The sequence below is a fragment of the Sabethes cyaneus genome, chromosome 1 (genome assembly GCF_943734655.1).
Source record: "Sabethes cyaneus chromosome 1, idSabCyanKW18_F2, whole genome shotgun sequence".
Classification (NCBI taxonomy): Eukaryota; Metazoa; Arthropoda; class Insecta; order Diptera; family Culicidae; genus Sabethes; species Sabethes cyaneus.
The window spans coordinates 155,680,540-155,705,986 of record NC_071353.1 but is presented as its reverse complement, the minus strand read 5'-3'; the positions used below and the strand labels follow the sequence as shown (position 1 = coordinate 155,705,986).

The 25,447-nt window shown below is 40.4% G+C and overlaps 1 protein-coding gene across 1 annotated transcript in view; it reads left to right on the top strand.

Annotated features, from left to right (window-relative positions):
- Positions 1 to 10,309: 10,309 nt before the first annotated feature.
- The window catches only part of LOC128732981 (AT-rich interactive domain-containing protein 1B-like), a 414,204-nt gene continuing 399,066 nt past the window's right edge, over positions 10,310 to 25,447 (top strand). The window contains exon 1 of the mRNA XM_053826489.1: positions 10,310 to 10,584. The gene's annotated coding sequence lies outside the window, so the exon portion shown is untranslated. The remainder of the gene's footprint in view (positions 10,585 to 25,447) is intronic.

Below are 25,447 nucleotides of genomic sequence, written 5' to 3'. Positions count from 1 at the left end.
TCGTAAAGTTACGAAAGTTATACTCCCTTAATCTAGTGAACATATATTCTGATTCATATCACTTCCGCGAGAATGGGTTTTATTAATTGGATTTAGTAAGCTGCGAATCGGGCTTTCTACGGTTTTTACGTTACTTGCTAAAATCCCGTAGTTTGCTATGATGATGACAAAAAACGGACGAAAATACGATGAAAAAATGACAAAAAAGACAACGAAAAGTGAAAAGTACGAGGAAAAGACAACCAAGAGAAGACAAACCGACAAATTAACGACGAAAAATAATGACAATGCGACGAAAAGATAAAAAAAAAATGCAAAAGCAATAAAATAACGACAAAAATATAAAGAAAAGACGTGGAAAAAACGTTACGATGGAAGACGAAATTCTGGCTATCCCCTGGAACCAGTTCTATGCGATGGAAAACCCGAACGATTCCTGGAACTCTTCAATACACATATCAAAAGAGTGCATGAAACATGCATCCCTCTTCGTGTCAGTGTCAGCCGCCGTAGGAACAACCCTTGGTTTTCTGATAGCGTTCGTCAGAGCTTGCTCGAGCGTGACTTGGCGTACAAGGACTGGTTGCAAGCTCCAACTCATTTGAAGGACGTGAAACGGCAGCGATACAAGGCGCTGAGGAATCGCGCTAACACGAAAATCGCGCAAGCCAAACAGCAGTATCTGCATCGTTTTCTAGACAGTAGAGCTTCGTCGAAAAACCTATGGCAGCGAGTGAAGAGTATTGGAGTCGGCAAGGATAAACAGCATAGTCCCTGCGAGTTCAATCCAGATGAAGTGAATCGTACCTTCTTAGCTAATTTCACGAAGAGTACTCACCGCAGACCAACATCAGAGCGTTCAGCACCAGTTTCTCCTTTCAGCAAGTACATTACTGGGAAGTCGTGAACGCAATCTGGTACATTAAGCTGGTGGGATGGACGATTTACCAATTCATTTTGTGAAGATCATCTTACGTTCCACCTTCCCTGACTCTTGGAAACACGCAAAAGCTATACCGCTGAAGCAAAAAGCGCACCTGAACGATATCACTAATCTGAGACCAATCAGCATCCTTTGCGCGTTGTCAAAGGTGTTTGAGAAGCTTCTTAAGCAGCAAATGGCATCCTACATTGAAAGCAGTGGCTTACTGACGGACTGTCAGGCTGGTTTCCGCAAAGGACAAAGCATCAAAACCGCAGTCCTAAGAGTGTCCGGTGATCTAGGAGCTATTGTTGATAAGAAAGGTGCTGGTATACTGTTGATGCTCGATTTTTCGAAAGCCTTCGATACCATTCCGCATAGCAAACTACTAGCCAAGCTATAATACGCAATTCAATTTCTCTTCTGTTGCCGTGAGTCTAATAGAATCGTACCTATGTGAAAGAAGACAAACTGTGTTTTGTGGTGGTTGCTGCTACCGTAGTGTGGAAGTACCATCTGGAGTACCTCAAGGCTCAGTACTCGGTCCTCTACTATTCTACTGTACCATTAATGATTTACCGACTGTGTTGAAGGACTGCTCAATTCAGATTTACACCGGTGATGTAACAACTCTACGTTGGCCGACGTGGTGCACATGAGTTAGTCAGAATGATAAATGCTGATCTCGAACCAGCGCCAGCAACCTGGGATTTATTTTTCAATGCGACCTGCAGTGGGATGGCTTGATAACACAACAATATGGTGAAATTTATGCTAGCCTCCGAACGCTTTACTGTTGTACTTCCTCTGTATCGACTGCCGTTAAGCTGACGCTTTTTAGATCCTTGATTCTGCCGCATTTTCTGTTTGGCGATGTTCTCATCCGGCCTAGCGCAAACTCCTTCGATCGGTTACACGTGGCACTAACCTACTGTGTGAGATACGTGTATGAACTGAACCGCTACGATCACGTGAGTCACCTGCAACAGAACCTCATTAGATGCCCAATAAAAAACTTCTACGCTCATAGATCGTGCGTCTTTCTGTGGAATCTGCTAAAAACTCAGTTCCCCAATACTTTTCATCAGAAACTGATCCAAACTCGTGGACGTCGATTGCAAAACCTTGTAGTACCAGCCAACAACACTACATGTTACGCTGCTTCACTGTTCGCTCGAGGTGTGGTAAACTGGAACTCGCTACCGCCCGAAGTAAAACGTTCATCGTCGGAAGCAATGTTCAAGAGAGGCTGCATAAATTTGTGGAACCGTATAAACTAAAATAAGATATGACAATGTAATTATCGTGAATTAGTGTTAATTAGTTAAGAAGTTAGGAAGTAGCAAATTTTTAAAAAGATATTAATCTTACGCTAAAGCAAAGCAAAGCCTAGGTGCTACATTCCGTTATCGAAACTTGACCTTCTGTTTTTATACGACAGACTTCGCAGCCAGCTGTTAGAGTGCAGGTCAATTGCAGGGCCAGTTGCTACGGTCCTATTGACTCTAACAGCCTCTCCTAGTTGTGATTCGAACATACGACGATTGGGAGGGTATTAATCTTACGCTACTGGACAATAAACAAGTAAAAAAAAGATAGTGAAAAACGACAAAATTTCGAAGAAAAAATCGGTGGAAGGCGACAATAAGACGCCAAAAAAGACGACGACGAAAGTCAACGAAGAAGATCAAAAGGCCGAAAGAAAATACGATAAAACCCCGATGAAAAGATGAAAATATGAAGAAAAGTCAACGAAGAGACAGCAAAACGGCGATAATACAACAGAAGAAAAGCAATGAAGAGACGACAACAGTATGAAGTGAAGGCGACAAAAATGTGCTGTAAAAACGACAAAAAGGCAATAACAGGACTCCAGAAAACGTCGAAAAGCAACAAAAAGCTAAAAAAGAACGAAGAAAGGCGTATATATGTTGAAAAGTCGCAAAAAACAACGAATAGATGCCAGAAAGACGTTGAAAAAACCACGGAGAGGCGACGAAAAGACAATAGAAAGACGACAAAACCGTAACGAATACGCGACGGAGAAACAGTAAAAGATAGCCGGCAAAAAGTCTACCAAAAGCTAAAAAACGGCAAAAATACGATAGAGATTTGCGATAAAACCGACATAAAAGTGAAGAAATGACGTGAAACAGCGATAAAAATCTAGCAAAATACGACGAAAACACGGCTTAAGAACGCGAAAGGCAAAAGATGACGGAAAGGCGATAAAAATGAAGAGAACGCGGCAAAAACGCTGCCAAAGACGACAGAGATGGTATAAAATAGAAAAAGGTCAAAAAACGACATGGAGACAAAAACGCATCAGAAAGAATACAAAAGCGATGAAAAGACGTAGAAAAAACTACGAAACAAAAAGAATTAACCGAAAAAGAAAACAAAACCTGCAGAAAGATGCAAAAAAAAGAAAAAGCCTAAACGAGGACAAAAATGACGTTGAAAAACGACAAAACTACAACGGACAACCTACAAGACAGCGGAGAACTAAAATTGGAAATGAAAATGAAAATTGGATTAAAAGACGACGAAAATGCTGCGCAGAAACAAAAGAAGACTACAGAATGACGTCGAAAAAGCAATGAAGAGATGACAACAATACGAAGAAAGGAAAATAAAAATACGAAGCAAGAACAAATCCACGAATAAGCGATGAAAGGGCGTCAATAAGAATCCGAATCAACGACATGAAAAAGCAACTAAGGATGGGTGAATGAACGTTGAAAAGACGCATATGAGACGACGAAGATACGTCAGGTAATGTTACGAATCAAACAAAAGACGATAAAAACGATTAAAAAAACGAAACAAACTAAAGGATGTAAAAAATTCGCCAAAAAACGACACGGAAACGACGAAGAGACGGTGAAAGCACATAAAATGAGACAAGGACGGCGGAACAGCAAAGAAAAGATGACGAAAATATAACGAAAATGACAAAAATGCAGCAATAAGTACAACCCGAAAACATTGACAAAAACGACGTTTGAAAAAACTACAATCTATACCTATAAAAATGGATTTCTGTCGGGATGTTCCTTATAGAATCACTACTGAACCAATCGGCGTGAAAATTTGCATGTAGGAGGCCCACCGTAGAGATCACCTCTATCTAGGGTTATTTATTTTCCTAGATCTACTGACCTCTATTACCTTCCTTCAGTTGGGTCAAAGATTTTCTGTGAAATGGTACATCCCGCGTAGGGCTTTTCTCGAAATGGTATTCTGCGAAACTCTATATTCCGCGTTATGGTCAACCGAGAATTGGTGTTCCGCAAAATGGTATTCGGCGAAATGGTTTGTAATGATGGCGAATATTTAAATGCTATCCGCTTTATTTTATCAGGCTAAGCAATGCGGGGAGTTGTTTTCTATTTTACTGTGAGAAAAATTTGTATATTAAAACACCCATGAACTCCTCAGAAACTTGCAAAACTCGAAATTGTGATAAAGGTCATCCGAGATTCAGGATTTATGTACAACACAGTTTAATTTGGGGCAATACGAAGTTTGTCGAGTCAGCTAGTATAACATAAAGACGACGACGACAAAAGACAATGAAAGGACGTTGAAGAAACGAACGTTGAAGAAGGTGACAAAAATACAACAAAATTTTAAAGAATAGTCGATAAAAATTCCAAGAAAAGACGACTATAAAAAGCCAAAAACACAACAAAGAAAGCGATGGCGAGAAGGGGATAATGGGTAGTATAAAAATGTGAAAAGGAGAAGAACACCAGAACGCAACTCAAAAGCCAACGGATGAGAATACGACGAAATGAACAATGAAAGGTGCAAAACAACAAAAAAGGCAACAGAAACAGCAAAAACGTTGAAAAGATCAAAAAAGCAATGTAAATGTCAAAAAATGCGTCCGTAGAAAGGGGAGCTACGTATCGGCGGGATTACCTACGAATGGCCGAATCACGAATGACTGAAACACAAATGACCGAAATAAGAAATGGTATAATATATGTAATGCCCGAATCACAAACGGCCGAATCACAAACGGCCGAATCACGAATGGCCGAATCACAAAAGCCTGAAACACGTATGGCCGAACGTCATATTCGGCCGAAAATAATCACGGCCTTCAGCCTGCACAACTAACACACTTAACTAAGCGATAATCCCTATTATTCAGTAAACCTAGGAAAATGCTTACACCTAAATAGTGGTGGTTTCTGTGGGGGGCTGTCCCCCTCCCTCCCCCCGCAGTGTCCGGCGCTTCCGACGGCGGGTCACCGGCGCACACTCGCGGCCTGGGGCCGCCTCGCCCTGAACTATCTAGAAAACATTTGCTACTGACACGATCAATAGGCCTCGCACGCTATAAGAAACGTAAATCATTCGCGCTTAGGGGAAGAAACAACTATCAATCATCTATACTCTATCTACCAAAATAAAAAATAAGACGCAGAGTATGGCCTATTTTTCTGAAACTAAGGTACAGAATTTAACGAAAAGCTTTTTTCCTTCACCTCATCACAGAGCTGTGAGCGGAACAAAAGGCAATAGAGGAGAAAATTTTAAAGGTTTTTCAGGGGGATGTTCCAAATTCGCAGAGAGTAATAGATGAAAAAATTTATTAAAAATATGTAAGGTCTCACAAAATGAGCAATAAATATTTTGTTGATTTACCCATTCCGGGAAAATTCGGCCTTTCGTGATTCGGTCTTTCGCGATTCGGCCTTTCGTGACTCGGCCTTCTGTGACTGTTGTTGGAATTCGGCCATTCGTGATTCGGCCATTCGTGATTCGGCCATTTGTGTTTCGGCCATTCGGTATCAGCCCGTATCGGCGTGTCTTCTGCCCTCTGCCTTCCTGCCTATCTTCTGTCCGTGTTTCTCTGCCGTCATTAATTTTACGCTTATTTTCCGAACCGAAGAGCGTTCGTATTTTTTTACGGATTACCTACGAATGGCCGAAATAACAAATGGCATAATATACCTAATGGTCGAATCACGAATGGCCGAATCACAAAAGGCCGAAACACTAATGGCCGAACTTCATATTTGGCCGAAAATATTGACGGCCTTCAACCTGCACAAACGTTGGGTACACGCTGCCTCTCGTTCGGACTTAACTAGGGGATAATCCCTACTAGTCAGTAAACCTAGGAAAATGCATGCACCTAAATAGTAATGCTGTCTATTTTCATGTTTTTATTGAATAGTTATTTAGGCATTCCGAAAAAATTCGGCCATTCGTGATTCGGCCGTGGTTTTTCGGCCATTTGGTACCAGCCCTTTTTAACTATGGTGCGCATTGTATTAGTCACTTTGGACGACGACGAGATTGCAGTGGCTCTAGTTACTATAATCCTCTTTGAGGCCGCTGGCTTGAATCGAGGCTTCATAATATACGGGGCGTAATCCATCCTTCCATCTATTGTATATGAATTTGAAGAATCGCAACGAAGAACTTCCGACTAATATTTATTTATTTATTTGTATTTGTTCATCTGACCTCTGTGGATCTCAATGAAACTTAGGAGTGGGGAAAAGCCCACGTGAGGTCGACCCTCAAGTGCGCGTAAAAACCCCACTATCTTTTGACACTATTACAAATCTGACGTACATACTACATACAATTACAATATCAACATAGTACAACTTAGCTTAACATTGACACATTTCTAACTTATCATATTACATTATTTGCCTTAGTCTATTTTTAAAACTATCACTCGATAAATCGAAGTCAAACCATTCAAACACATTATTAAACACGACACACATCGCCCCGCCATCGCCCATCGCCGCGTTTTGGCCATAATCTGTGCGGTGGAATGAAAGGCGCAGGAAATCACGGGATCTTAGGTTTCTGGAGGGCACATTCAAATCGATTTCGGATAGTATGTTGGGAGTATCTATTTCTCCAGTTAAAAGCTTTCCCACGAAAATTGGTTGAAAATTTTTCACCTCTTTGCCAGTGTGTCGATTCCGAGCAGTCGACAACGGTCAGCATAAGGCGGCAAATGGTTGGGGGTTTGCCACGGTAAAAACCTTAAACCGAAACGTAGGAATCTGGCCTGTACCGCTTCAAACCGGTTGCCTCAAATTTCGGTATATGGACTCCATATTATGGCCGATGTCTCCAGAATGGAACGGACAAGTGAGGAGTACAATGACCGCAGGCAAAATGGGTCGGTAAACTCTCTGGCAATCCTCATAATAAAGCCAAGGTTTCTAAGAGCACGTGCTATGATATGAGAATAGTGATGTTTAAAGGAAAGTTGGGAGTCTAGTAATACACCAAGGTTTTTAATTACTGTGCCTCTTTCAAGCATTACTGCATACTGCATAGGTAAACAATATTGGAGTTTTCTTGTTAGATGAGTTTACAACCACGCGGAATGATAAAGTACACGTCATTGAAAAATAAAGAAAACAACAGCGGTCCCAGGTTACTCCCTTGTGGAACACCAGACAGGGTGATAAAACTGTCTGACTCAATGTGGCCTAATTTAACAGAGAGCGAGCGGTTAACGAGATAAGATTTCAGCCACCCAGTAAAGAATGTTGAGGCTCCGAGATGTTCTCTCTAATCTGGGTTCCTTTCAGCACAAATCGACTGAATACTTCTGACAGAAGTGTGAACGTTTTCCGACCACTTTTTATCCCTGTCGTGGGTATAATTTACCTAAACTGGATAGTCAAAAACCATCACAAAATGTTATTTTTAACAGACAACGGAAAAAATGACAAAGTTACGACGAAAGGACAATGAAACGGCGAGAAAGCGATGAAAAGACTTCAAAAAAGGAAACTCCTAGACTTAAACGTCTTCGAAAGACTGTATCATTTCCTTTCCTTTATCGATTGTTTTCGCAGCCGACTGTCAGAGTACAAGACCTAGCAGCCCCACCCAGCCGAGATTCGAATAACACGACGACACGCTTGTTAGACCTGCATCGTACCTAGAAGCTAACTGGGCGGTCGAAAAGATAAGACTACAAAAGGACGGCAAAAGACAATAAAAAAAAACAGGATATCAAAACGGCGGTAAAAATTATACGAAATATAATGATAATAATGATCTTTCAAAAAGTTGCTCGAAACGATAAAATACGCCAACGGAGAATAAAACAATATTAAAAGAAACCACCAACGTCGAAAAAGACGACAAAAATGATTGAAAACACGTCACAAACGCTATAGAGATGCCAAAAAATGCAACAAAAAAAAGCCTGAAAAGAAAATAAGTGCAAAAGACGACGTAAAAATGAACAAAATTCGACAAAAAGACACCAAAAAAACCACATTGGTTTAAGGAGCAAAAATGTTAATGGAATGCGACGAGAAGAAGGTGAGCAGACGGCAAAAGACGCCACTCAAAGTGACGAAAAAACGACAAAAAATGACTTAACGACGGGAAACAACAAAAGATCATGAAAAGGCCAAAAGACGTTGAAGAAAGAACGCCAAATAATAGCAATAAAAATGCTAGAAAAAGACTGTAAAAAGAAAATTAAAATACGACGAAAGGTGGATAAAAAATGACAAATAATTAAAAAAAAAACCAAAACAGGATGATAAAAATAAATCGACTAAAATCAATGTACAGTCGGCTGAAAGGCAGCACGAATATTATGAAACGAACTGGGAAGACGCCAAAACAGCGACGAAAATCTTGTAATTTGACGTTGACGTTGATCTTGACGTTGGAATACGCCTGCGACCAAAATGCCAAAAAAAGACATTGAAAAAACGACAAAAGTTTTGAAACGTGCTTTTCCTTGTACAAAACTACGACGGATAGCCTGCAAAGAAAAGCTTACAAAACTATTTTGACAATGAAAAGACAAAAGACGATTAAAGGTGAAGCAAAATACGCAAAAAGACAATAAAAAGACGGCGACAGTAAAAAAAGCAAAGCCTAGATGCTACTACATTCCGTTATCGAAACTTGACCTTCAGTTTTTATACGACAGACTTAGCAGCCAGCTGTTAGAATACAGGACAACTGCAGGGCCAGTTGCTACGACCCTATGGATTGAAACAGCCTCTCCCAGCCGAGATTGGAACATACGACGACTGGCTTATTAGGCCAGCAACATATCTCGAGGCCAACTACGATGAAGTAACAACAAAAGATAGACGTTGAAAATGTGTCCAAAGACAGCGAAAAGACGAAAATGTAGTGATAAGTCATGAAAGGCAACAAAAGGAGCGAAAAAGGTGGAAGAGATGACGAAAATATGGAATAAAAAAAAACGACGGAACGCAGCGAAAGACGACAAATAAACCAAAAAGGTGACGAAGAAAGGACCTAAACTAGCGATTAGAATGCATAAAAAGACGAAGAAAACAGCGAAAAAAAGACAAAAATACTACGACAAATCGGTAAAAATATGACAAAAGATGAAGCAAAAATCACAAATAGCCATTTTTTCGGTCAAAGAGGCAAAAAATGAGTAACAGACGACATACAATGACCAGTATACGAAGAAATATGATGGCAAAAAGACGTCAAAACACCGACAAAAAATCGAAAACAAATTCAAATAAGAAAAAAGTGGTAAGTAAAAGGATCAGGTTATAAATATGCTATAGCAATGAAAAGCGACTTTCTAAAACGATTCCGAATTGAACTGGGTCTAATGGTTGTGATAAACTTTGACGATCTGCAGGAGCAGGGACATCCAATGACGACAACAGCGTGCGCCCTTTCCTTTCAAAATTGGGAAGTGTCAGCCTCAAATGCTGGACTAGATAGAAGAAGGAAACATTCTACGGAGGTAAGCACATACACTATGATCGTTCTTGACAACACTGCCAGAATTCACTTCTGTGCCCCTGTCGTATTTTATTTTATACGTGTGCAGTTGTCAAATACAGCCAAAGCTACGAGTTGTTTCGTATCGATCCCAGTTGCACAGCGGGCAAAGCTGGAGCTTTTATGGAAAAAGTTCGAAAACCCGCTTCCATCGGCATAAAAAGCTTCACTGTTTTTATCCATAAAAACCTCATCGTCGGTACCCAGCGATGAGTTCCACTTGCACCGGCTACACTACAAGCACAAGAGAGTGAGTGAGTTACACCGTTCCGTCTTGTGATTTGTGCCCGTCCGAATCCGTATAGTAAAAGAAAAACAGAAACGCAAAAATTGCTTCCAAAAGGTGGCCAAGCCTGCGGCAGCAGCGCATGCACGGAGATGGACGGACGGGATGGGTGACCACGCTGCTGCTGAGTGGCGGCCTGCCGGCTCACGGCTGGCTTATTGTATATGACAACGACGTCGTCGTCGTCAGCGATAGAAAACGGTGTAAACCCAGACAGTGGCAGAGCAACGTGTGCCAAAGGCGAATACGGCGAGAGAAGCAGAGGCAGCAAGCAGATCTGTGTACGCGCCGTCGGTCGGTTGGTTGGTCCTACAACGGTGACCGTGGTTCAGTTATTCGCAAAACAGCTCGGAACGTCGTCGCTACGTGGTGTTGTGCGCCTTGCCGTTGCCTTCGGTCGGTTTACTCGCAACGCAACCCGGACAAATGTTCGCTGTGTCGCCTTTCGGCGTGTTTAGTGTGTACCCGCTAGTGCTATAGTGCAGGTGCTTTACTATTGATTGTTGTCCTCTATATAATCGGTGAATGTCCTGTGTGACCAGGATGGGTCCTTAGCATTCCATCAAGGAAGCGCTAGGTAAGCAATCGGATTAAACTCCGTTTACGATCCTTTGTCGGAAGAGATTCTTTGTGAATCGGTGCGTGCGTAACTGGGACACCCAGTCTGGGCCGAATCGAAGCTTACACATGTACGACGAAAGTTGTACGTCCTTTAATGGGGCCGTACAAGGATACGACGGAGTATGTGCCAGAAAGTGAAAAATTAGGTAGCTGTACGGCGATGTCTGCTGCACCAACACAGCGCAGTCATCCTCCACCCCGTGGTTGATGGTTCTCAAACATGGGGGTGGGACACAGTCCTGCCTGCCTGCCTGCCCGGCGCAGGCTGGCGATGAACTAGTTTTGGGCGCAGTCATCTGCGCCCCTAAGGACGGAAGGAGGAGGGTGGCATCGATTTTAATTTCCGCCTGAAATTCCTGAAATGAAATGGTCGCCCGAATAGTGATGGGACGAGTGGCAGAAGATAGTATCCCACCACCGTCCGACCGTCGTCGTCGTAGCACCGAGTGCCGTAGCACCGATGTTTTGTTGTGGCATGTCGCGCGAGATTATGGGTCTTGGTGTGCGCTGGCCTGGCAGGAAAATTCGGCCAGTGTTCGCTGATGTTTGTGTGTGTGTGTTTTGATGTTTTTATCTGAACGCGGGGCGAAGGACGTGTCTGTGAGAGAGAGTGTGTGTGTGTTGGTCGGTCGTGGGAGGAAAGTAGGATTTTCCTCCGGTTGTCTCACAACAACATTGGCTCGCGGCAGCACCACCAGGAAGAAGAAGGTTCCGAAGGGGACTTGCAAGCAACCAAGCAAACCGGCCTGTGCTGTGGTGCAACGTTGGTGCTGGTGGGAAAATTATTTGCGCAGTTCTCGGGTTTGCAGCGATTGAAAGAAGGAATTTTCTTCCCTTCTGGATGGACCGACCGCGAAGAGGGGGAGACGACGATGGGTGCTGCTGGATGGAAGGAATCCGCGGGAGATTCGTCGAAATGGGATTTTACGCTGCAGAGTGCAGCGAAGCGGACCAAAACAGTCCAAACGGTGGCGTGCGGTACTGTGCGCGCGCTCGATTCCATTTCTCTTTGCTGGTGGAAAACGCAGACCGAAGAATAGACCGTACGGTACCTTCTGGAATGTCAATTGCAAGCCATGTTGTACGATGGCACAACACAGGCGTAGAGCTTCTTCATTTCATTTGAGTCTGGAAGAGTTATTATGTAACAACCAATGGACCAGAGACTCTCCAAACAAAAACAGAAGCATCTTAATAGAGGCCGGTCACGCGATCCGAGCATTCTATGCTCTCATGTTTTGGCTGGGAGCCAAGAAAAATGCCGCCGGATTTTTAATAGTAAAATGAAAATGAATCTGAAATGGCGCTTGCTTTCGGGTTGATGAAATATGCACGGACTTATTTCGTCGCGACATCCCGGAGGACGGTAAGGTCATTCGGCGCTGCTGTCCTGTCGGATTTGATTTGCGACATTCGTTCCCTCGCAGCTGACTCCCGCAGAAGCAGAATGCGGGACGATTCGGTTGGCAAAGTTATTTCTTTCGACATTATGTACGACAGCTTCGCTGTCGGCCTTTGGCTGCTTTCGGAATTTAGCTTTGAGCATGGGTATTGTATGGTTTCTCGAGACATGTGCGAATGACATCTCGGCGAACCGTCAACCGGTGGCCTTCGATACCAGCCAGCCTACAAGCGGCAGCAATGTATGCGGTTCTCGGTATCGTTTTAAGCGCAAAACAAAACCGCAAAACGTTCCTTGATGAGTCACTGATTTTTTAAAATTCAATTCTTGACCGTGTCCATTCCAGTCAGTGGTTTCCATTCACCGCCGCCGCCGCCAAGTGCACTTGCGTGACATAAATATCAGCAAGCATCGCCCATAAGCGCTTACGGCCGGCGATAAGTCGTATTATCCGGCGCGCAGTCACCAAACAACGAAGTCACCGTGTCTGGCTCAAGATCACTGTCTTGGAACGACTACGCAACTACGTAGAACGATTCTTTGGAAAAAGGTTCCGGCACTCAAACGAACTGTTATTGTTGTACGGTTTTCGGGAATCTGAAACCCTACAAACGCTCGGTCACGTTCGACCGTGGTGGAAGTTGTTCTCTGGAAAACCTAGAAATTAATCTAACAAGCTTTATTTCGGTTTACCATTTGTATAGAAGGATGCCTTCATCACGTTTATTTCCGTTCCGAATATTTACAATTCATAAACATTCTGTAAACATAAGAATATATCAATTTTATTTTATTCGTAAATCGTCAGTCGCTTTTACAATCGAATGCCGTCACGCTGTGGTGAAGCGATGTTTATCTTGCAATTTTGTTATCAAATATTGGGTAACATGCCAGTCCACCCTGCAGGTCAGCCTTCGAGTTGAAGTGAATTATAATTCAAATACAATGCAGTAGCGATTGTTCTAATTAATCGAGTCAACATCGATGAACAGAGTACAAAACGTTAAGTTGTCGTCACTTGAACAAATATTAACTGTGTTTGAAGCTCACTTGAGTTCAGGTCTGGTGCTTGTTTGAATTTGAAACGACTGTTTTTATTAAGCTCAAAGTTGAAATTAAAATTGGACATAAACTGGATTTAAATTGCGCCAGAGATTAGACTCGGAATAACATTTGAAATTGTACTTGGAATCAGGGTTTAATTTTGACTTAAAATCGAACCCAAAATTCGAATCAATTTAGATTTGAAATTGGTTATACAATTGAACTTGTGAAATGGAATTGAGCTTGAGACATTAAATTAAACTTGAATTTAGACTGATTCGAACTTGAAGTTTTACTTCAAACCAAATAAGGACACGAAATATTACCTAAAATTGGGTTTGGCATTTTTCGTTTTATTCTCGTTTCACCTCTTTTTTGTACCGTTTTTTCTCTCTTTCTAGTCCCGTTTTTCCACTTTTTGTTCCGTTTTTTGTACTTAACGGCAACGTTCTCTTAGTTTTTGCTCTCACTTTTCTTTTTTTTCCTTCCATTTTTTCTCCTCTTCTATCGTTTTTCTTTTTTTTTTGTCCTTTGTTTTCTGTTAAATTGTCATGGTTTTCTGCGTCTCCTCTCACATTTTTTCTTATTTTCAATCTTGTTTTTCCTCATCGCACACTTTGTTTCATTTTCTTTTCCGTTTTCCGTATTTCCTCACCTTTTATAGTTTCCAGTTATATTATTCTAACTCTTCACTTTTCGTCTTCGTATGTTCCGTTTTGCTTTTATTGATGGCCCATTTAGCGTCTTTTTCCCTTTCTTCTGGTTTCCTTTTTGTCTCCCGATTTTCGTCTTTTTCTCTTCCGTTTTACCAGTTTTTTAAAGCGAGCTAAAGAAAATGCCTTTCCTGTTCTTTATTTCTTCTTTTACTATCCTTATCGCATTTTTCCGTTTTTTGTTCCGTCTTTCTGCTTTTATTTCCTGTTTGGTCTCTTCTTCCGTTTTCCTCGTTTCCTCCATTGGTTCTTTTTATCCTCTCGCCTGTTTTCTATTCCGTATGTCCTTGTCTCATTTTTGCATACTTTTTCTCGGTTTCTTTCCTCTTGTCTCGTTGTCCTGTCCGGTCTGGTGTTTTACACCCCTTCCCTGCGACCTGGTATTCGTCTGTTCCAATTTTTTCTTTCGTTTCTCTTTGTCTGCAGGTCCGTTTTTCCTCTTTTCCTGTCTCGTTTGACATTTTCTGTTCCATGTCGACTTTTTCGGTCCCGGTTTTCGTCTTTTTTTGCTGTTTACCCCTTTCATTCCTTGTTTTTTGTCTTGGTTTGTTCGTCACGTCACGTTTTTTTTCCGTTTTATCCCTTTTGTCTTTCAGTTTTTTCCATTTTTGCCTTTTTTTTTGTTCGCCACTTTGCTGCTCCCGTATTTTTCTGCGTTTCTCATTTTTTTCTCCTTTTTGTCTCGTTTTTTGTCCTTTTCTGTCCAATTTAGCTTGATTTGCTTTCTCGTTTTCTTCAAGATTTTTCTTTCTATTCTTTCCTCTTCTTTCTCTGTAGTCTTTATTTTTTGTCCACTTTTTTTTCTTTTTCGTTTTCATTTTCTTATTCAGGTTTTGGACGTAGAACTACGTCTTACGGTAAAGCTAGTGTCATTCAAAAAATTCTAAACGCAAAAAGTGGTCAGATTTTGTGCGTTAATAACTCAGCGATTTGCTTATTGAAATTTTCTACGCACTAATTCTCCGAAAAAGTCGGCATGGGACAGAAAAAGGGGAAAACGGGCCTGAAGACGAAGAGAAAACAATCCTATTCAGCAAATCACTGCTGGAATAGCATAAATTTCAAGCATCAGAATTAACTAACCAGCCAATCACATCCCAAGTACAGTTCTATAGCCATTTAGTTTTATTTGAAGTCTTTGTTTTTTTCTAACTCTTTATCTCCATTCCTTCTCGTTTTTCCTCTTTTTGCTGCCGTTTTTCCATCTTTTCTGTCACGTTTATTCCGTTCTTGGCTGCCGTTTTCTTTTTTGTAATTCTTTTTCCTCTTCCACTGTCTCATTTTTTGTCATTTTCTTCTCGGCTTTTTTCTTTTTCTCAGTCTCGATTTTCGTTTTTTTTTTTGCTTTTCAGTTTTTCGTTTTCACCTGTTATGTTCTTCCTGTTACTATGCCCTACTTTACCACCTGTTTTGTACCCTTACGTTTTTCTTTTTCGATCGGTTTTTGTCTTCTGTGTTCTGTTTTATTTTGGTCTTTTCTTTCCCGTTTCCTTCTGTTCAGAAAATTTTCGTTTTTACTTTCTTCTGTCCGTTGTTTTCTCTTCTGTCCCTTTTGTCTTCACTTCCTGACCCGTTTTTGTTCTTTTACAGTTATTTTTTTTGGTCCCAATTTTTGTCTTCTCCGTTTCTCGTTCTTGTCTGTTTCGTTCTTCCTCTTATTAGGTCCAGCTTTTCCTCTTTTTCTGTCACGCTGTTTATCTTTCTCGATCGCTTTTGTCTTCCGTTTTCTTTTTTCTTTTTCTGTTTCGTTTTCCCTCTTTTTCTCTCATATTTCCTTTTTTCTGTCCGCTATTTTTCAATGCTCCGCTTTTCTTCGTTTCGTGTCCCGTTTCTGTATAATTTTCAGCCCTTTTTTCCTCTTGCTTCTTACTAAACTTTTTCTAATTTTCTTCCCCGCTTTTGCTTGTCTCTTACCTTCCTTTTTTCGTTTCGAGTTTCCGTTTTTTCTATAACTTTTATCTATCCCTTCTCATCTTCGTTGGTAGCGTTTTTCTTCTTTCAGATGCCCCGCTTTTTCTTTTCTGTCAGGTTTATGCTGTTTTGGTTCCCTTTTTCCTCTTTTTTGGTGCGTTTTTCTGTTCCTTTCATGTGCCATTTTCCCATTCTAATCTCGCTATGTCTCATCCTTTTAATTTTTGTTCTTTTTTCTCTTATTCCTTGTTTCACCTCTTTTTTCCTTTTTTGAATTTTCCGATATTTTTTCTGTCCGTTGTTTCCTCTCGCTGTGTTCTTTTTGTCTTCTTTTCCTGTCCCGTTTTCTGCCCATTTCCAGAGTTCTGGTAGTTCTTTTCCGTTTTTTCTGCATTCGTTTTCCTTGTTTCCATTTTTCCTCGTTCCCTATCTTGTTTTTTATCATTTTCTGTCCCGTTTCGATTTTTTTTTTCACTTTTTCGGTTCCGATTTTCGTCTTTTTTCGCCATTTTTCGTTTTCGTTTGTTCCTTTCTTTTCATTCGATCCTTATTTTCCTTCTTTTCTGACTGTTTTTCTTTCCTGATTTTGTCTTCGGTATTTTTTTTCTTTTTCTGTCCCGATTTTCATTTTTCTTTGATTCTCGTTTCTCCATTTTCTTACTGCCGTTTCTTCTTTATTTTTTTCCATTTTATATTTTTGAAATTAAACTCAAAATTGAACTTGAAATTCGAATTGAAATGGAACATAAATTGGGTTAGTGATTAGACTAAGAATAACGTTTGAAATTGGACTTTAAATTGGAATTCAAGTTGTACTTAAAATTAGACTTGAAACCAGAGCTTAAATTTGACTCAAAATCGGACCTGAAATTGGAAATAAATTAAATATGAAATTAAACATTAAATTAAGCTTGAAATTGGACTAATATCAACTTTAAGTTTTACTTTAAACCTGGACTCGAAATAGGACACCTGTCATTATGCCCAACTTTTCCACATTTTTTGTCATACTGTGTTTTTCTTTTCCTGTCCCATTTTTCCTATGTTCTGTCCATTGTTATCTCGTCTGTTTCTATTGTCTTCTTTTGCTGTCTCGTTTTTTCCCATTTCCAAAGTTCTGATTATTCTTTTCCGTTTTATCTCTTTTTTCTTTCGTTTTTACTTGTTTTCTGCAGTGCATTTTTCCTCGTACCTTATCTTATTTGTTTTTTTGCTGTTCCGTTTCGACATTTTCTTTTTTTTTGGTCCCGATTTTCGCTTTCTTACTCTTATTAGCTCCTTCTTTTCTTCCTTTCCTGTCAAGTTCTGTTTTTCTTTTCCGATCACTTTTTGTCTTGCGTTTTCTTTTTATTCTTTTTTGTCCCGTTTCCCCTATTTTTCCGTCCGTTATTCCTTTTTTCTCTCCGTTATTTTCTGTTTCATTACTCCGTTTTTCTTCGTCTGTCCTGTTCTCAGACTTTTTCCTCTTGTTTTTTATTACTCTTTTACTATTTTTTCCCCCGTTTTCTGTCCTTTCTCTTTTCGTTTCCAACTATCGTTTTTTACCATAACTGTTTTATCTCTTGTTTTGCATCTTCGTTTGCTGCCTTTTACCTCTTTCGCTTTCCCTTTTCATCTCCCATTTTTCGTCTTATTCCTTCATATCTTTTTGGTTAGTTTTTCTTGATTTTCTTTCTATGTGCCATTTTATCTCCTTTTCTTGATAAATAAAGAATCAAATCTAATCATCTAATCAATCTAATCTAATCCTCGTCTGTATCGTTTTTCCTCTTTGCTGTCACGTTTATTCCGTTCTTGGCTCCCGTTCCCTTCCGATTTTCTTTTTTTATTTCTCATTTAGCCTCTTTCTTTTTGCCTTTTACTAACTCTGTTGTTTCTGGTTTTCTCTGTTTTATTTTTCTGTCCCATTTTCCAATTTTTGTCGGATTTTCGTTCGATTTTTCTCTTCGGTCGGTTGTTTCATTTTGATTGTTTGTTTCCGTCTCCTTGCCTTTTTCTTTCGTTTTTCGTTTGTTTCCAAGTTCATTTTTCCTCGTTCCTTGTCTTGTTTTCCGTTATTTTCTGTCCCGTTTCGACTTTTTTTTCTTTTTATCGGTCTCGATTTTGGTCTTTTTTCGCTTTTCAGTTTTTCATTTTCTTCTGTTATGTTCTTTCTGTTATTATGCCCTGCTTTTCCACCTTTTTTGTCACATTCTGTTTTTCTTTTCCGACCATTTTTTATCTATCGTTTACTTTGTATTTTTTCCGTCCCGTTTGCCCTCTTTTTCGCTCGTTTTTTTTCTTTTTCTGTTCGTTGTTTATTCTTCCTCTGTTCGTTTTGTCTTTTCCTGTCCCGTTTTTTGTTCTTTTGCAGAGTTCTGAAGGTTCTTTTCGTTGTGTGGTCCATTTATCGTTCTCTTTCTCGTCATTTTCTGTCATGTTTCAACTTTTTTTTTCCTTTTTACGGTCCCGATTTTCGTTTTTTCCATTTTTTCTCTTATTAGGTCCTGCTTTTCCTCCTTTTCTGTCACGCTGTTTTTCTTTTCCGGTCGTTTTTTGTCTTCCGTTTTCTTTTTTTTTTTGCTACGATGCTGGCCTGATAAGCCAGTCGTCGCATGTTCGAATATCGGCTGGGAGAGGCTGTTAGAGTTCTAGAGGATCGTAGCACTGGCCCCGTAATTGTCCTGTATTCTAACATTTAACATTTTCAAAGTTTGTCGTATAAAAACAGAAGGTCAAGTTTCGATAACGGAATGTAGCAGGCTTTCTTTGCTTTGTTTCGCTTTGCTTTTTTTCGTTTCTGTCCCATTTTTCCTCTTTTCTGTTCTCGTTTCTCCATTTTCCTATTACCGTATTTTCTCCTTTTCTATCCTTTTTTCCTATTTTCCCCCTTTTCTGTGCTTTTTTTCTTCGTTTGGGTTTAGTGGTTTTCTTACTTTTCTATCGTTTTTCTTCTGTATGTCCCATTTATTCTCCCATTCTATTATGGTTTTTCTTTCGTTTTTATTTTTTCATGCCAGTTTTTTCTTTTTTCCGTGGTTTTTTCTCTTTTTCTATCCTGTTTGTCCAATTTTCGTCACGTTTTCACTTGTGCGCTTATCCGTTTTACTTCTGTCTTATTTTTCTGGAAAGCAGATAAATCCTAAAGTTTCTAAAATTTTCTGTCTTTTTAACTATTTTTATCCATTTTGCATCGCATTCCCACTTGGTCCCATCTTTCTCTTTTTATATCCGGTTTGACTTTTTTTTCTTTTATTCCTTGTTTCCTGTTGGGTCGCTATTTTTCTTTTCCCACTTCCTTTCTTTGCCACCCCTTTTCGTTTCTCTTGTTTTCTGTTCCGTTTTCTTCTTTTTCTGTTGCATTTTCTATCCTTTTCAGCCTGGATTTGGAGTTTATCCTCTTGTTTATCACTTTTCTGTTCCATTTTTCATGCTTTGCTTTCGTAAACACGGGATAAAAAAAATGAGAGAAAAGGAAGGAAAACGGAATGAAAAAGGTAAAGTTTAAGTAAAAACCAAGAAAACAGCATAGAAAAGAACAAACACTGATAAAACGTGGAAAGCGTGACTGGAATAGAGAAAAAATGCGCATAAGAGAGGTTAAACGAGTGAGAAAGTGTAAAGAAATATGTCAGTCCTAATTTCAAGTAAAACTTCGTGTCTAATTTCGAGTCAATGTCAAAATTCAAATCTAATCTGATGCCTTATATCAAGCTCAACCCCAATTGCATGTCCGATTTTAAGTCCCAATGCAAGTCTAATTCAATTCCAACGTAAAGTCAAATTTAAGTTCTGATTTCAAGTCCAATTTCAGGCGCTCTGGTGTATTCCACTGCCACGCCAACCCGCTTGGTGTTGAAATTGAAACGCAACGTCCTCTCCTGTCCAATGAACTGAACTGAACTGAACTGAACTGAACTATTAAGAGTAAAATGTCATGAAATTTTGAAACCCTTGCATGATAATTTTGGAAAATTGCCAGAACATGAGTGACGTGTATTTGGACGCATTTTGTTTTATTTAGCAAGTTGCAAATTTCAAATGAAGTTCAACTGCATCACAAACAACACGTTATAGAAGAGACCCTTCGAGCCAGCCTATATTCGTATACGGTTTGAGGTTTGCTCCTAATAAACGTGATGACAGAAAATTTAAAGACATTTATAGAGTTGTTCATTGTTCATACGACGCTAATAATTAGAAAATCGTCTAATCGAAAATTTTACAGCTGCTTTCAATCCTTTCGATTAGGAAAATGTTCAACCCAATCGCACATACCTATCAGTGTGCATTCCGTTGGAATTAAAAAGCACACGTCATTGAAGTGCACGAGGAAGAGTAACGGTCCTAAATTACTTCCTAGTGGAGCACCAGACTTATTACATAAATTTTAATTGCAGGGCCCGGTAGAACTACGCTTCGGCAAGCATGTTTGAAGAGGCCAGCAGACAAATTCGTTAGAAGCTTCTATTCGCTGAAGTGAACTGGTGAACCGACCAAGGACGTCATTCAGTGTAAGATCCTACGATCCATTCATGGCGGTCAACTGCCGGACAGGATGTGGATGTGATCTGTCAACCACCGTTTGAGCTAGGTGTATAAAAATGTCGATGTAAACATGGCAGCAGGCAATGAGCCGACCACGTAGCGAGATTGCCGGATGAACGAGCAGCGAACGACTGTGTTTAGCATTGAATGTCAAATTTTCATTGCAGAAAAAATCGATTCCGATCGGTTCATCAACCTAACGTGCGTCGTGTACGGCTAAATCCGTGCTCCGCCTTGAATTGGTCTCGCAAAAAAAGGCAACATTAACAACACCATTTAAAAGCAATCTAACGGCACCTTCAAATAGCTGCTGTGTCTGCTGCTGCATCTGCCACCCGTAATTATTGTTACAAATGCAAATGGTACTATTTGGCGCAGTGCCAATGGTCGGCCGCCAGGCCGAAGGCGTGCTCGCTCTTTGCACCGATTTCAATTGATTTCCGGCCGTGGAAGTGGTGGAAAACCAAACTTCCAACCCTCGCAAGCCTCTTTCGCCATCGTCGGCGGAGGGCATCCAACCTAGGTGCCGGATCGGATCCGTTAGCCGCGCCGCACGGTGTGCCTTGCAATTTGCTGCGGCGGAACTCGGGGCCCAAAATAGTTTTCCCATCCCATATCCACACCGGCCGATCGCACTACCGCACCGGGGAGAGAGAGAGAAGCATGGCGTTTTTGCATTTTGCAACTTAGCAACCAGAAGAAGCGCACCATGGCATTCCGTTAACAATATATTTGCTACAGATTTCTTTACGTTTAGAAGAAAAGTTGCAACTCACAGCCATCAACCAGCATGCCAGCCAAAGCTGGAGCTGCTGGAATACGTTTTGGAATCGGATTTTTTGTTTCTCTGTTCTGCTCTGCCTTTGCGTTGTTGTTATCGCAACGAACCGCGAAGGTTGTTATTAAAATATAATTTTACGCCACTTCACCGAAGTGGAGAAGATTAGCCGATCGAAGCAAGCCGCTCCGGCAACATCCAACATATGTGCAATTTCTTATAGACTGAAATGTCTACGTCGGGTCTGGGTGCCTCGTCTGTCTGTCTGTTTGTCTGCTCAGCTTTTCGTTTCTTTTTAATTTTTCATGCAAGCAGATTGCTTAAAAAATGCATCCAAAAATATGAGAAACGATCATTGCTTTTGCTCCTATCTCTCTACATAGATCTCGATTACGTTTTTAGATAAAAATGCTCTGCATTTTTCTCACAGACAGAATCGAATTCGTCGGTCGCGTGCGTGGAATCTCTCCACAATCGCAATTGGATCAACTATACGACCGACGTTAATTTTTGATTTCACGAAAATTACAGCACACACGTAGAAAAACACGAAAAAAATAATATCAAACAACATAATCACTATCAGAGGAACAGCAGTGGTTAAGTTACGTAAGCACGCTGTGAAATGTTTATGTTTACCTCTAGCACGATTGCGATCGCGTCGAACTGATAGTGTCGGTTGTTAAGCCCATGGCAAATTGATAACGAACGAAACCGTGGAAGATTCGGTTCGAATTACTCGAAAAAAAAAAGAAGCTTATAGCATCTATTGAGTCATCAAAACGTTCGATAGACGAATCACTTAAAACGATGGATGATACCGCCGGTTGGTTCTTGACACTAAGCAGGCCACTTTAGTGGTTGGCATTTGTTAAAATTGTACCAGGGAGTACCAGAAGTTCATGATATTTTGTACGCGGGCACAGTTGTCAGATTTTTTTGAACTCTTAAACTAAACATCAGATGTTTTCTCAGCAATCGGAAATCAAAGTCGGAAAACTTTCCATCTAGAATGCATTTGGATACAAAAACTACTGGCAGTGATAGTGATTATAATGTACTGATTACGGATACTTTACACAGAAATCCCAAATGACATAAATGCTAGTTGAATTAGTGTGTTGGAAATTTAAGACGCCTTAGAAACATTAGATTCCTCCAAGGACTTAGGACCAGACGGTTTTGCTCCAGCATTCATAAAAAAATTAGTTTCAGAGCCAACAATTTCACTGTTTTGGCTTTTTAATATGTCTCTTCAATCTGGAAATTTCCAAAATATTGGGAAGAAATCTTTCTTAATACCCGTGTTCAAAGCGGACATTCGTAAATATCGAGGTATTGCAATTATCGCTCTCTAATGGAAACTACGTCAAGGCTTTGTGTACCCACTTTAGCAAGGCTTTTGCTCGTATCGATATGTCAATGCTTTTATTCAAATTGCAAAAAATGGGTATACATCGGGAACCTCTACGATGGGTTGTATCATACCTTACAAACGGCCAACACACAGTTGAATTTAAAGGAAGGGCCTCTAACCCAATTCGAGTCATTTCTGGAGTTCCTCAAGGATTTCAACTAGGACCACTGCTATTTATTTTATTCGGTAACGATATTTTATGCATTCTCAAGAATATAAAAACCCTTATTTTTGCTACTGATATTAGGTTACGTATACTTAGAGATAACAAATGAAACAGGCGTTAATATATTTTTTAATGAAATTCACCCCTTTGATAATTGGTGTAAGAAGAGCTTACTTCAACTAAACGATAACAAATGCAACCTAATTACATTTAGCAGGAAAGCAGATGTTAGTGTCAGTACAACTAACACTAACATCTCCTTTGGAGACCAAATAATTCAAAAAAAAAAAAACAATACAAATATAATACCATTGTTAGTAAAGTAAACAACATGGTTTCTTCAATAAAGCGATTAAGCTATTTTCATCGAGATCCATACACGTTAACAACTCTTTACATTCACTGCGTTAGGTCAATTCGGCGTGGCATGGTCTCCGTTTTTCAATGCACACATAAACAGAATAGAATCAATACAAAAACCATTCTTTTATTGTATGCACCCGGTAATTTAAATTGGACGGCTTTCCCTGTTCCCTGTTCTTATGAGGCCCACCGCACGCCTTTAAATATCAAAACATTAAGGAGAAACCGAAAGTCGCTAACGTTATTATGTTAGTGCGACAAACACTGTACTATACGTCTCATGTGTTCGTTAAAAACCTAAACGTTTATTTGAATGTTGCATAAGTATTGGTAATACATGTCAAATAGCGGAGCTTGCAAACATAAACACAGCTAATCCGCAGCCAACCGCACCGACTACGAACATCCCGAAATATAGTTTGTTTTCTTTATCAAGACATTCCGATGCATTTAGGATTACCAGCAGCAACTGAATAATGCATAGGTTCAACAGGATGGTTAATTAATCCGTTTGCATTGAAGCACAATTGAAGGCCAGTTTTTGATTCCCGGTTAGCTGATTGCCCTAGTAACACAGTTGTTACAAACCAGTTGTGGCAACCGATTTATGACTAATTTCAGTCATTATTAAGTTTCTGCAACCATAAGTGCGAAAAATGTGCTGCTTGGGTGGTTGTTTACATCACTCTAAGCTTATCGATGCGGCAAAAGTTGAAAGCTCTTTAAAAGCTCATTGATGTGACGAAACTTCGAGAACGTGGTGCTGTTTTTTCGGAAATCGCTAGTGCGACGAAATATGTGCGCAACCAAATATTTATTAACTAATTCTAGATTATACGTTTTACGAACATTTAATGATCTATATGATCAGTTAAATTTATTTTCCATTAGCAATTATGTTTTGCAGAGCGTTTGTTGATATATAGCGGATCGATAAAAGGAATGACAAGTTTTAGGAAATTATAACAGCACTGATGGAAGCACTGATTACGTGGCGAAAGCGTGCGCTACCAATACAGATGCATTTTTAAGGCACAAAACAATACATGCATCGAAAGGTAGCCATTTATCCAGCCATCTTTGAACCATTTTCGGGTTCCCCTTAAAGGCGTGTCATGAATTTGCAATGGTTTCATTTGTTAACGACATAGTTTCACAACGTATTGTCTTCGCCGAGAAATTTACGCGTTCGAACACTATTATATTATGGTATTATACAATCAGCATTGTAATTTTATTGACTTCTCAATGAAGAAAATGAAATTGAAGTGATATTTTGAGATCAATTCATAATCATAGAAAGCTTTCAAAAAGCTGTAACGTGAGCCCTTTTCGTGAAGACGGACGCGAGTCCATCATCGACATAACCTTCGACTGTCCGTGCCAAACATGAACTGGAGAGTATGTAAGGATTATACACATTGTGCCCATCAGAGACGCAGAGCCAGAACTGCATCAGATCGAGAAGACGGTAGCGTGGAGTTCAGACTAGCCAGGTCCTGAGCAAAGATCAAAGGTCATAGGGAGCTATGCATGGGTTAGCTGAAGGCTTTCGTGGAAAGATTTTTCCCTACGATGTGGTCGCCAACGCCGTACGGTTTAGAAGAGGTGGGTAATGGTGAACGTCTGCAAGTCTTCAATAATGAGTTATTGGCAGTAGGCTATACGACTGAATGGGTATGAAATGGAGAGAGTTACCTGGAAGGAGCGTTAAGCATAGTTCTGGCTCTCTCAAGCTCCCATCTGGCGCCTCCACGCAGATCTAAGGCAAATGATGACGGTCGATTGCCTTACCCGGAAATGCTTCATGTACTTACTGAAGCAGCTAAGCTAGGAGGTGCGAACTAGAGCGCCTGTTCTCCAGGTGAGGGGCGGCTCACACAGCGTCTGTCTCGTAACGGGCGGCTGAATATGAAATGCTGTTTCCCGCAAGCTATACCTAAGATGGCAGACCCATCAGCGAGATGTAGGAATCGCGATCCTGGTTAGGTAGTATACCGAAAACTCAATTACCACGAACAACGAACAAAGAAATTCAGGACGGAACAATCGGTATAGGACACGGCAAGGGACAAGGAAACGATTAAGGGATAACGATTGGAAACTTGGTACCTGGAATGTCCGAACTCTCCATGAACCGGCACGGGCTGGCTTGCTTGCTCGAGAGCTGCATCAACTCGGAGTGGAGATCGCTGCTATTCAGGAAGTTCGGTGGCCAAATTTCGGATAAAGGGAGTTCCGTGCAGTAGACCCTATTGCAGGCACTTCTTTAAAGTACCACATCTACTACAGTGGCGGTAAGCAGAACAAGGAGTCGGTTTCGTTGTGTTGGGAAAACAAAAGCAACGAGTTATCCGGTGGAGGCCCGTAGATGACCGTATATGCGTGTTGAGGATTAAGGCACAGAACAGAAGTGGAAGTTAAAATCAAAACTCGTAACTCTAACCTTTTACAGATACTAGCGAACCTGGCGGTGGAAAGTGGCTTTTTACACGGAA